We start from the raw sequence: 10,946 nt of genomic DNA, 5'->3' as shown, positions 1-10,946 counted from the left end.
AATCTGAAGTGGGTTTAAAGCATAAATGGGATTAATTCCCAAAGAATGTCCTTTGCTCTTCCTCCCATAATTTCATTTGCAGGGTCCACAGGATGAATAGCCAAGCAGGCAGCCGTGTGGAACTGGAGGACAGGCCTAGCGGGGCCCGAACACAGCGCAGCCTTCAGGTTATGTTACCTTGATAATGTCACAGCAGCTGGATCCCCCCGCCCACCGCCCAGGACACGGGAAATCCAATTATCCTCCTCTTAATGTGTAGGAATTTTACGCTCTCATTTCTTAGACCCGGAGTCCAGCTCTGCCCCAGGCACATCTTAGACAAATTCTGGGAGATGTTATTTATTTATTTACCTGGAAAAATGTCTAGTGACTTTTTAACAAGAATCAATATTAGCAGAAAGTTTCTCCCAGTCCACAAATACAATACTGACCCTTGATTCATGTATCAGCTGTTTGTGAGTTGAGTGGCCGGTACAGGGTATAGGGGCAGGTACATCTTCCACCTGCTTGAACCCCCGACTGTTTTGTGATTTAATTAAACGGAAGAATGTGCATCAATGTGGTCCGTGTGCTGGAGATGACGGTACACAAATTGAAAGTAAGCATGTCAGGGGAGCTCGGGGTGGGTGCAGCCTCATCATTAACATGGAGGACAATTCTGTGCAATGTAACAAGATTAGAGGCTTTATTATCTTTCTGCTTCCTGCCAGACACACGGGGGTATTTACTCACCACTTGACAATAGTGTGGATGCACTGATTTTTAACACTTGCACATTTAGTGGTGGCTTAGGAAAAACACATAGTACGCAGTGATTTTAATGCTCCATATGTACAATTTTATGACATATTCTATGACATATTCTATAACACATAGGATTATGATTATACCAGAGTTCTTTTTAATACACAAGGAATTGCTCAGCTCACCGGACAATCCAAAGGAATGTGAATGGAATGGAGCTGCAGCATGTGCCCTGTTAATGAGCAGTAAAGACAGACAAGCCTCCCCCATGCCAAGCAGGTTGCCTCAAATGGATTAGCCAAGCCAGGATTGGGATTGATAGCTTTCTTTGTGCCAAGTAACCATTAGCACTTGCCAATACGCCAATATTACAGTGAACAAAACAAGAACAGAATACCCTTCTGAGAACTTCACACTTAACCTGTAGTGAGCCACTAATGATTTAAGAAGCTGTCCTCACATGATAATAGGCCATTAACATATTTTTGGTAGCAATATTAGGAATTAATAGTTGGTTCAGGTAGTGCTGTATTGCATATCAAATGATACGTGACTACAGCCCCTGACAGTGAGGAAATCCCAGTATTAGTTATTGTTGACTGTGGTCTGTCAGTAGCTGTCACAGTGCACTTTATGAATGGAAGCTGCACTTCCTGCATGTGTCAATGCTCCCCGGGCTCCTGCCCTGTGCTCTAGAGGCGATGGACGGCTTGGCGGATGTCTCTGAGTGCCACGGGCCCTTTGCCAGCCCACTATACAAATGGGCACAAGTATGAAGAGCCGGGAAGTGTTATCAATCACTGTATTCCAGTGGAGGGGCCTCTGGCGCAGCTGTGCAGAGTCCAGTCACACCCATATAAAAGGTCCTGTGATGTATTAGAGCAGATGAGCGGGGCCGCCCCTGACACATGACTGACAGCTCATTTGACAGCCTCGGGAAAGTGTGCCGCCAAGTTTCAATCTAATCTAATGCTGCTGAAGGAATGGAGCCATGCTGTGAAGTGATGTGTTCATGTTCTCCCTTTAGGACAACACGCCTGAGCAGAAGGGATATGATGTAGATGACCCTGGTCCAGGCCACACCAGACCTGCCCCAGTCTACATCCAGGTTTGAACAGGACACACTGAGCTCAGCACATCTGTGGGTAAACAGAAACATTTGTGTCATGCATTAGCAATGCTTTGTCTATGGACTCTCCAAACAGGTAATCTGTGTCATTCAATCTGTCCACCGCAGAAGTGTACCTCTGGAAACAGGAGAGGCCCAAAAACACACATTAATATTAAGAGCTAGGTAGCTCCATTTCAGCTCACAAGTCTTTCCTTTGTCTCTAATAAGAGCTGCTTATATGGAACCCCTTGGTTATTTTAATATACTAGGGTATAATATGTATTTATTTTTATAATCCATGTGTCCATAATCAATAATAGGGAGCTAATGAGGCAATTTCTGGTCATCATTGAGAGACAGCCTCTCACTAGATCTACAGACAATATTTCATCATGGTTGATTTATCCAGATCCAGAATCTTTTTTTTGTTTGTTTGTTCATTTTTTGTTGTATTTTGATTTGCAGATATACTTTTTTTTCTTATTGACCTATATGTACTTTCTTGCTGTTGTTATTGTCAGATGAGGTCAGTAGTTGGCCTGCAAGCATTAAATGACAGCAGCTGTTTTTCCATGGAGACTAGGCCCCAGTATGAGGTGTGTGACGTACCTGATGTGGCCTCCTGGCCCAGTAACCACAGAACCTGACCCAGCAACACACAGTTGCCAGATCAGTGCAAACTCCCTTTTTCAAAACCCCAAACATCTGCCTTACATTCATTAAACTTTGGAGTCTTGGATTGTTGTAAGTCATCCTTTTTATTTTCTTATCTACTGACTTCATCCTGATAGTAATAGAGGATTGGCATAAGTCATGATTATGTGATGAGACTATAAGACTGAGTGTCCATAATGACCAATTGGACGGGGCTGTTAAATGGTATAATTAGCCCTGTAAAAGGTGAATGCTTTTAGATGGAATAAGTTATTAAATGTTTGGATGAACCTGATCTCCATTTGCCTAACTACCGCTGTCTTCCTTTCACTCATGCTCTCCCCTCCTCCATGAACCCATTAGCAGTTATGTGATACTATATGCTGATGGGGCAGTGGACAGAGAAAGTGGGTAAATTAAGCCTGACCACTGCTTGTGTTATGGACTGCTCTTATAAGGGGCTACTGAAGGACACAAGCCCAGTCAAGAGAACTACTGCACAACCCCACTGAACCCTCAATAGGCCCGAAATGTGAGCTGATCTGGCTCTGACAACAGTACAACTGTTCCTCTGACCTCTGTCATCATGGCACGCTGTAGGGGAGGACCTTCACTATGAGGATATCCTATAAGAAGTATATATTTATATGCTTATGCTGTCACATACTAATCGACATTGTACCTTCTCCTAGTCCATAGTAGTGTCCATCCTCCTGGCGTAAATTTGGCTAAATGTAATTCTCACAGTGTCACAGTGTCAAGTGACAATGTCATAGAGTCACTGCAAACTCATTGCACTTAGATGTAGAAATTGCCGTTAGAACAAATTTTCACATCTAAGTACTATGAATTTGCAGTATTCTTTAATGACAAGTTTCAGGGCATAACAAATGCCATCTATTCTGCAATGAAAATAACAACCCAGCAGTCACCTAGACACTTAGAGCTGAGTCACTTTGCAACTATAACTGACAAAACTGTCCCAGGGGTCGTTATCAGTCTGAGTTCATCTATATGCTGCCTCCATGTGTTACCTACTAGATATCTAAATTCTGTGCTCAATAGTTTGCTATCACCACTCGCTTGCATAGTTAACATGTCATTGTTTACCAACAGCTTATTAACTTTCTTCAAATGCACAACTTCCCTGATGTTTTCCAGTCAGGTTTTAGACCCCACCACAGCACTGAGACTGCTCTTATCAAGGTGACAAATGACATCCGCCTGAACACGGATGCAGGCAAAGTCTCAGTCTTGATCCTGTTAGATCTGAGTGCTGCTTTTGACACTGAGGATCATGGGATACTCTTACGTAGGACTGAGAGGGCTGGTACTGCACTAAACTGGTTCAAGTCGTATTTAGAAGACAGGGAGCACTTTGTTGAAATTGGAAACTCTTTCTCAAATCACATGGCCCTGACCTGTGAGGTACCCCAGGGGTCAATCCTGGCACCTTTTTTGTTCTGTCAGTACATGCTGCTGTTAGGCCAGTAATAATGTGTCCTAACCCAACTAGGCAAGTGACACTACGATCTATGTCTCACTGGCAACAGGTGAATATGGATCAGTGGATTGTGTGGATGCAAAACAACTATCTCCAGCTAAACTCAAACAAGACTGAAGTCATAGTCTTGCTCCACAGAAACAAAGAAAAAGTGTCAGCACTCACCTCCAGTTTCTCTCGCTCTAAAACCTTCAGGCTACAAATTTAGGGGTAATAATGGACTCAGGCTTGAACTTTAACAGCCACATCAAATCATTAATATCTGCAGCTTTTTACCATCAAAAACCATTACAAAAATCAAAGGTATATTGTCTAAACCAGACTTAGAGGGACTTATCCATATGTTTGTCTCCAGTAGTTTAGACTACTGTAACGGCCTGCACACTGGCCTCTCCAAACAAGCGTTAAGACAGCTGCAGTACATCCAGAACACTGCTGCTCACTAGAACCAGGAAGTATGAGTCCTCTGCTCAGGTCTCTACACTGGCTTCCTGTGGCTCAATTCCATTCAGTTCATTTATTTTTGTAACGCCCAAAATCACAACAACAATTGTCTCCAAGGGCGTTAAGAGTAGAGCTCAGAGAATAGACTTTAACGCGCTACTGCTTGTGTACTTGTCTCTCAGTGGCCTAGCACCAAAGTACATCTCCAAGATATTAGTACCATATGAACCATCTCATACTCTGAGGACTTCAGGGACCGGCCTCCTGCTGGTGCCCAGAGTCAGGGCTAAACATGGGGACACAATTTTATGCAGCTAAAACCTGGAACAGTCTTCCTGAAGATGTGAGACAGGTCTCTTCTTTGACAATGTTTAAATACAGGCTCAAAATGGTTCTGTTTAGCTGTGTGTATGACTGAAAGGTTTTTATTCTGTAGTCTTCTTTTTTTGACAATTATTCATGTTTTGATTTGCTTGTACTGTGATTTTAATGTCTTATTTTATTCTGTAAAGCACTTTGAATTACTTTGTGTACAAATTGTACTATACAAATAAACTTGACTTGCCTTGCCACAGGGACATTTTGTCTTGTGGACAGTAGGGACCAAAAAAGGTCCCCATGAGGTTCATTAACAACATGGTTTAATGTTAGGATATGTGTTAATTTAGGTGAAATTTGTGGCTTATACTATGGTTAGGCTTGGTTTAGGCAAGATGTAGTAAATTTAGGATCAGTCTCCAGGAATTGGGTGTAAGTCAATGTAATGTCCCCTCAGAGTATGGAAACCTAACATGTGCTCATATGTCTGTGTGAGGTAGTTGAGCAGAGCAGCAGGACTGCGCAGAGGCCAGGTTGGCTCAGCAGGCCCACAGAGAGTGACACTTCCTCTGTGCTCCTCCTGCACACAGCCCTGACAGAACGTCCCTTCATCAGCAGCACTCGCTCAGCACCACAGCAGGTTTCCCATCACCTCCTGTGTGTGCTGAGGCTGGCCCCTCTCCAGAGAGACTGCACACCACACATGCACTCGACTCTGATTGTTTTTGTTCCAAGTGAGCAGACAAATAGAGTTTGGCCTCCACAAAAGAACATGGCGCAGCTCACCTGATCTTACTGCCCTGAGGAGTGGCCTGGCCTGAAGGGCCAGTGATTGGAAAATTACAGTGGTGCCCTGGAGATATCATCAAGGAGACTTGGACTGGGGCTGTGTGAACTGCCATTGGCTAAATGGCCAACTTGACTCATGATTGGCTGTTGACCACAGAATTTCAGAAGAAGATAGTTCAATTTACTGTATTTGGAGCTGTCAGTTAAAACATTTTTTCAGATATGAACAATTGTATGGAGTCTTGCACAGTGTTTTTTGGATATGATAAAAGTGACTCAACACAGGCATTTAGAAAGCTGTGCTTTTGGGGGAAATACCTGTTGTGCTACAAAGTGGCACTGAACACAGCTGTCCCTGGCTCACAAGTGGTCCTCTCATAAGTGATTACAATTGGGTTTAAAGGAGGAGTAAAAGGAGGCCTTGTCAGTACAGAGCCTGGAGATTTGAGGTCCATTTCTGTCTGATTGCATGTGTCGTTGTGTGTCTGGGAGCACAGTTCTCATCACTGCTGAGCTGTGTCTGCTAGTGTGCTCTTTGAGTTGAGTTTTATTGTTTTGGCCCATGTCCTCTTCCTTTGTTCTTCCCTATCTGCTCTCAGTCGGCCCCTCTGTTCTTTCGTTCACCCTGTGTTCGCAAATCACTTCTTCCTGTGTCAGCAGGTAAATTGTTTTGTCCTCCCATTCCCTGCTTTCATTACCTTGTGTAAATTAAGCGATATGTCGTCCACCGGTGCGCGCCAGAGCACTCCCCGCACCAACGCCAAAATCATGAGATTTGGCATAATAAATGAAGACAAACTGGCAGTAGCAGTGCTCCTCTCCGCGCAGGCTTGCCTTCATTATTCGCTTAACTTGCCGGAGAAAATGACTTAACCCTGACCTGTGTATTACGTCCCATATTCACTCCAGATAAAAGCCTTTTTACAGCACACAACAATTTATATTCCAGCAAAGAGGCTGCTTTTCTCTGTCAGTTTTCCAATCTCAGCTCCTGAACACACATCATTAAACTTGTCTTGCCTTCCTGTATTTGTCCATCATTCCTTCTTTTTACATAAAATCTGGCAGCATTATTCTGGGATTTGATGGCACCCACTCATTTTTTCCCCTTGGAATGTTTGATTGGAAGAAATATAACCGGGTAGGGGCTATCTCCTCTCTTCTGAGGAATCATGCACTTGATGAAATAGTGTTCCCCCAGCAAGAATAATAAAAACAGACCTGTGCATTACAGGAGGCTCTCAATCTGCCATGGGCTGAGCCAAGCAAAAAAAAAAAAAAAGTCCCCTGTCTCCTGACAGATTTTTATATTTCTCCTGCAGATAGATGGAAACGCAGGCCAGACTGTGGGGAGCCCAGCTGCAGCACCTGTGCTGGACCTATAGGTTTAAGTACTGGTTGTCCAGGGGGTGTTTTAAAAATTGCACAAAGGTACAAAATACCCAAATAATGCTTGATGTGCTTGCATGGGCATCATGTGTTCCCTGTGCTGTGACCTGTTTTATTTCCTTTGGCTGCTGCAGTGAGCGAGACCTTAGTTAAAGCCCCGTAATCCGGCCCAGTGAGAGAGAATTGTGGATAAACAGGTGATTGTGCCTTTAGAGTGGCACATTCAGTTTGTCAAGTTATTGTAACTAGAATATTAAGTGAATTAACTGAAAGTCATTTTGCCCCCAAATGGATTTTTTAGCTTTTAAAGATGTGTAGGCAACTTTTAGTGGCTCTGGATTCAATAAATGTATGAGCAATAGGGATCCTCTGCCCCTACCCGGGTTCAAGCTAAAAGAAAGACCATTATTGCCTAATTAGTAGGAGTCTGGAGTTCAAATGAAGATTGGAAAGTTCCTCTGTGAATTGTAGCTTCACATTTTTCTGTCTGGGAGGATAATCAGCTATAAATGATGCTTGTTTCCAGCTAACAGGCTCTGATTAAGCAGCCAAACTGTGCAGACCAATCAATCTAGTTGTAGTGCTTTCTGCAGAGAGTGCAGCGAGCAGTCCACGTGGTTCTTTAAGTGTTTTCATTGTAGAGAGCAGTCCATTATAAGGGCTAAATGTGTCTGCTGTTGATTTCTCTACACTTTACACACCCACATAATCAGTGTTTGATTTTTATATTTCTGCTTTATGGCATATTCTTTTCCATAACTCAATAATTGTACTTTTTGTTTAAAACTGATGTAGCTGTTTAAACTGAATTGTCTATTTTGATTTTCTTTAAGACTCAGTAACCAAATAAAGCCACCTGGCATTTGTATATTGTCTAAATAAATAATGAAGATAAACATTTCCAAACAGTACAAATGTAACATTAACCACATCAGGTGGTGGTTAACTGATCTGAAATGCTTTCAAAAGGACATAAGCATGCTTTATGTTTTAAATTGACTATACACAAGTTTCAGATGAAAAATTAGGACAGTTGCCATAGCAATTGACAATTTAAAACAAAACGTCATATTCTGAATGGTGAAAGTCCTCAAAACATCCCCTATCCATAGGTTTCAGAATGCTGAAAAATGATACCTGTTACCATACTGATGAACAATTTCAAACAAAGTATTGTATCTTTTGAATGGAAAAAAGTCCTCAAAATGTTACATATACCAGGAAACCTAACCGCATGAGTAGTAGGATGCTTTATCTGGGTTAATAGGGATAAATCTTCTGATACACATCCTACTTGAAGTGGACAAGGTTTTTCAATAGAAGGATTTCTCAATGGGGCAGAAACTTGGATGTTCAGACAGGAGTGGGAAAAATTCTCCAGAATCCAACTCATTTTTTACTGTATGAAAGTTTCACAAGGTCGTCAGGAGAGCGCTGCTAACACAACACTTGAATTGTTTCCTTGTTCTACAAGTCACGGAGCCCTGGGTCTTTAAGCGATCATTATTACCATACAAATAGACAGATCTATTTAACAAGCCCCTTTTTTATCACATAACACTTATTCTTTAGTGTTGCTCTGTGAAAGGCACTCCAATGTGTCTCTCTCTCTTACTTTTTTGCAGGGAAATCGTCTACGGTTGATAAAAGCTCAGAGCAATAGAAGAAGCAAGGCTGACATCTTCTTAAGAGATGATAGTGGAGCCAAATCAAATAGGATGGAGCAGTCACTCTTTCACAGATAGGTAGCTCATTTCTGGTGGCGGAGAGTTTGCATCCCTAGTGGCGCTCTGCCTGGGAAAGATAGCTCACTCGGACTCCATTCATTATTCCATTCCCAGCCACTTTCCCATCGTAGCCTTTTCTTTTTCACTTTAATGAGTTACTTTTTTTCTCAAGTGTTGATGGGATCTTAGAATTCAGATTTACTGACAAAATGTTTAATCACACTTTTTCCATTGGTGTGGGAGGAAGCGAAAATCAATTATTTCTATTACACAATGCTGATTGGAAATGAATAGGAGTGGATTCATTTAGAGACAATGGCTCCACAGTTGCAGAGATAAGTGTCACTCTTGGCCCCTTGAGGTATATGTGCCTGAGCTTATAAAGTAGTTTGGAAAACACTTCACATCAGTCCAAAACTAAAACGTTTTATTCACTGCTTTTATTTGATATTATCTTAACTTATTTCTAATTATCCATACCGTATCATAATTACACTCCATACTGTTCTTTTTAGACTATTTACAGACAGGCTTTATCAACCGGGCAAAGGCTCAATATGTTATGCAGCTTAGCACTTCCTGAAAGGCCTTTGCTATCATATTAATTTCACTCTTTCCAAATCCCATAGAAAATTATTTATTAAAAAAAATTGACTTCTCTTGCTGGGGGTTTCTTTGAAAAGAAGAATTACAGGAAAAGATAAAACACTTTTATCGCCAGTGAAAGACCAGACAATGTACGTTGAGAAATTGGGAAGAAGGAAGAAACAATGAATATTAAGTGCCTCAGAAACTAAAGCTGCTGACTAAATTGAAAGTATATATCCTGAGGGGCCAAGGCTTCTAAATTGCTAATTACTGTCTCTGAAAGGGGGCCATTTTTGATATGTTTGCTTGTAAAAGGCAGGCTCTTAATGAAGCAGTGGCTAAAGTTTTTCTGCTCTCAAGCTTGTGGGGCTCTCTCCGGACAGCCTCCCAGGCCAGAACAATAGTAAGCCCAGGAGCGCTGCGTCCCCACAGGCCGCAGTGAGAGCAGGCTGGGGGCTGCGCTGGGAGCCGCTGATGTGCACACTCACATGTGGACTCCTCAGATAAGGTGGCAGCGGCACAGAGAGGCCTTCTCCCCTGGGCCCAGGGGGAAACTTGCAGTTATTAAGAGAAAGATGAAAGATTATATGGCATTTATACTCGCTTTCACAGACTTTTCTTTTTATTATTTGAACTGACTTCTTTAGGCACATGAAAGAAGCCATAAATGAGTTTAAATAGCCTACACAACAACACTTAAGCAGCAGTTAACTGAGATTAAACAGATGTAGGAAAAGATACAAGTCAAGCACAGGTTGTGTTGTTCTGAGAATAGCTATATATCTATATCTATCTATCTATCTATCTATCTATCTATCTATCTATCTATCTATCTATCTATCTATCTATCTATCTATCTATATATATATATATATATATATATAATGGATGTTTTTATTGCACTGAAAACCATAGAAAGCAAGCAAGCTTGCATCTTCACACACCTGACCCTTATTTGACCTGGAGGAGGGGTCCGTCCTGGTTGTTTCCATGGAAATGTGTTTCCTTTGGCTATAATCCTCCAAAGTATGACAAAAAACTTATTCATGGAGAATGTTCCCAAAGTATGGTTTTAACTTTCTATTTCCATGGAATCATACTGTTGACTTTCAACCTCCAGAAAGTTCCATACTATAACTTAGGAGATATAGAAGAAATAATAAGACACGAGGGGAGGTCAGTGATTCAAACAGCTCTTTGTTTTGTTATTGCTTTGTATTTATATTGTTATAGGAAATGGAAAATTAAAGGTTATCTACTGAGGAATTTAGATTTGTGAATATTACATTTGGCTAGGATTATAAGGAGATTAATGAATGTAGTATTTACTTTACACCTTTATTGCCTTATCAGAGGCGCGCACTTTTTTACAAATGCGTCATCGACAAAAGGAGACACCGGATTGGCTGAAGCAAGGCGGAAGTGCGTGTCCTGTGTCAGCTTTGGTGAAAACAAAACAAGACAGAACGGTGGGTGAGTGTTTGCTTAACGCTGTGATCGGAGTGCCGGTTTGTCAGTATTTAATACAAAAAAATATAAGAATATACGCGTTAGGTGTATTCAGGATTCAGTCGATCCGCCCTTGTTACGTTCTCACGTGTTTGATGTTATGTAACAGAATGCACAGAGCATGCGGCTCATTTTCACCGCTGTGATCGAGGGCTTGCAGCAGTGCCTT

The 10,946-nt window shown here is 41.7% G+C and overlaps 1 protein-coding gene across 4 annotated transcripts in view; it reads left to right on the top strand.

Moving 5' to 3' along the window:
- The first annotated feature begins 10,677 nt into the window (after positions 1-10,677).
- The window catches only part of LOC117390876 (G patch domain-containing protein 2-like), a 95,950-nt gene continuing 95,681 nt past the window's right edge, over positions 10,678-10,946 (top strand). For 3 of the 4 annotated variants that reach the window (XR_008649197.1, XM_055230972.1, XM_033988682.2), the window contains exon 1: positions 10,686-10,741. The gene's annotated coding sequence lies outside the window, so the exon portion shown is untranslated. Of the gene's footprint in view, positions 10,742-10,946 lie in introns of all 4 variants that reach the window. The other variant, XM_033988683.2, reaches the window with a different exon arrangement.

Source organism: Periophthalmus magnuspinnatus, chromosome 22 (genome assembly GCF_009829125.3).
Source record: "Periophthalmus magnuspinnatus isolate fPerMag1 chromosome 22, fPerMag1.2.pri, whole genome shotgun sequence".
NCBI lineage: Eukaryota > Metazoa > Chordata > Actinopteri > Gobiiformes > Gobiidae > Periophthalmus > Periophthalmus magnuspinnatus.
Note: the sequence above shows the minus strand (reverse complement) of the source record. Positions and strands in the feature narration are given on the sequence as shown.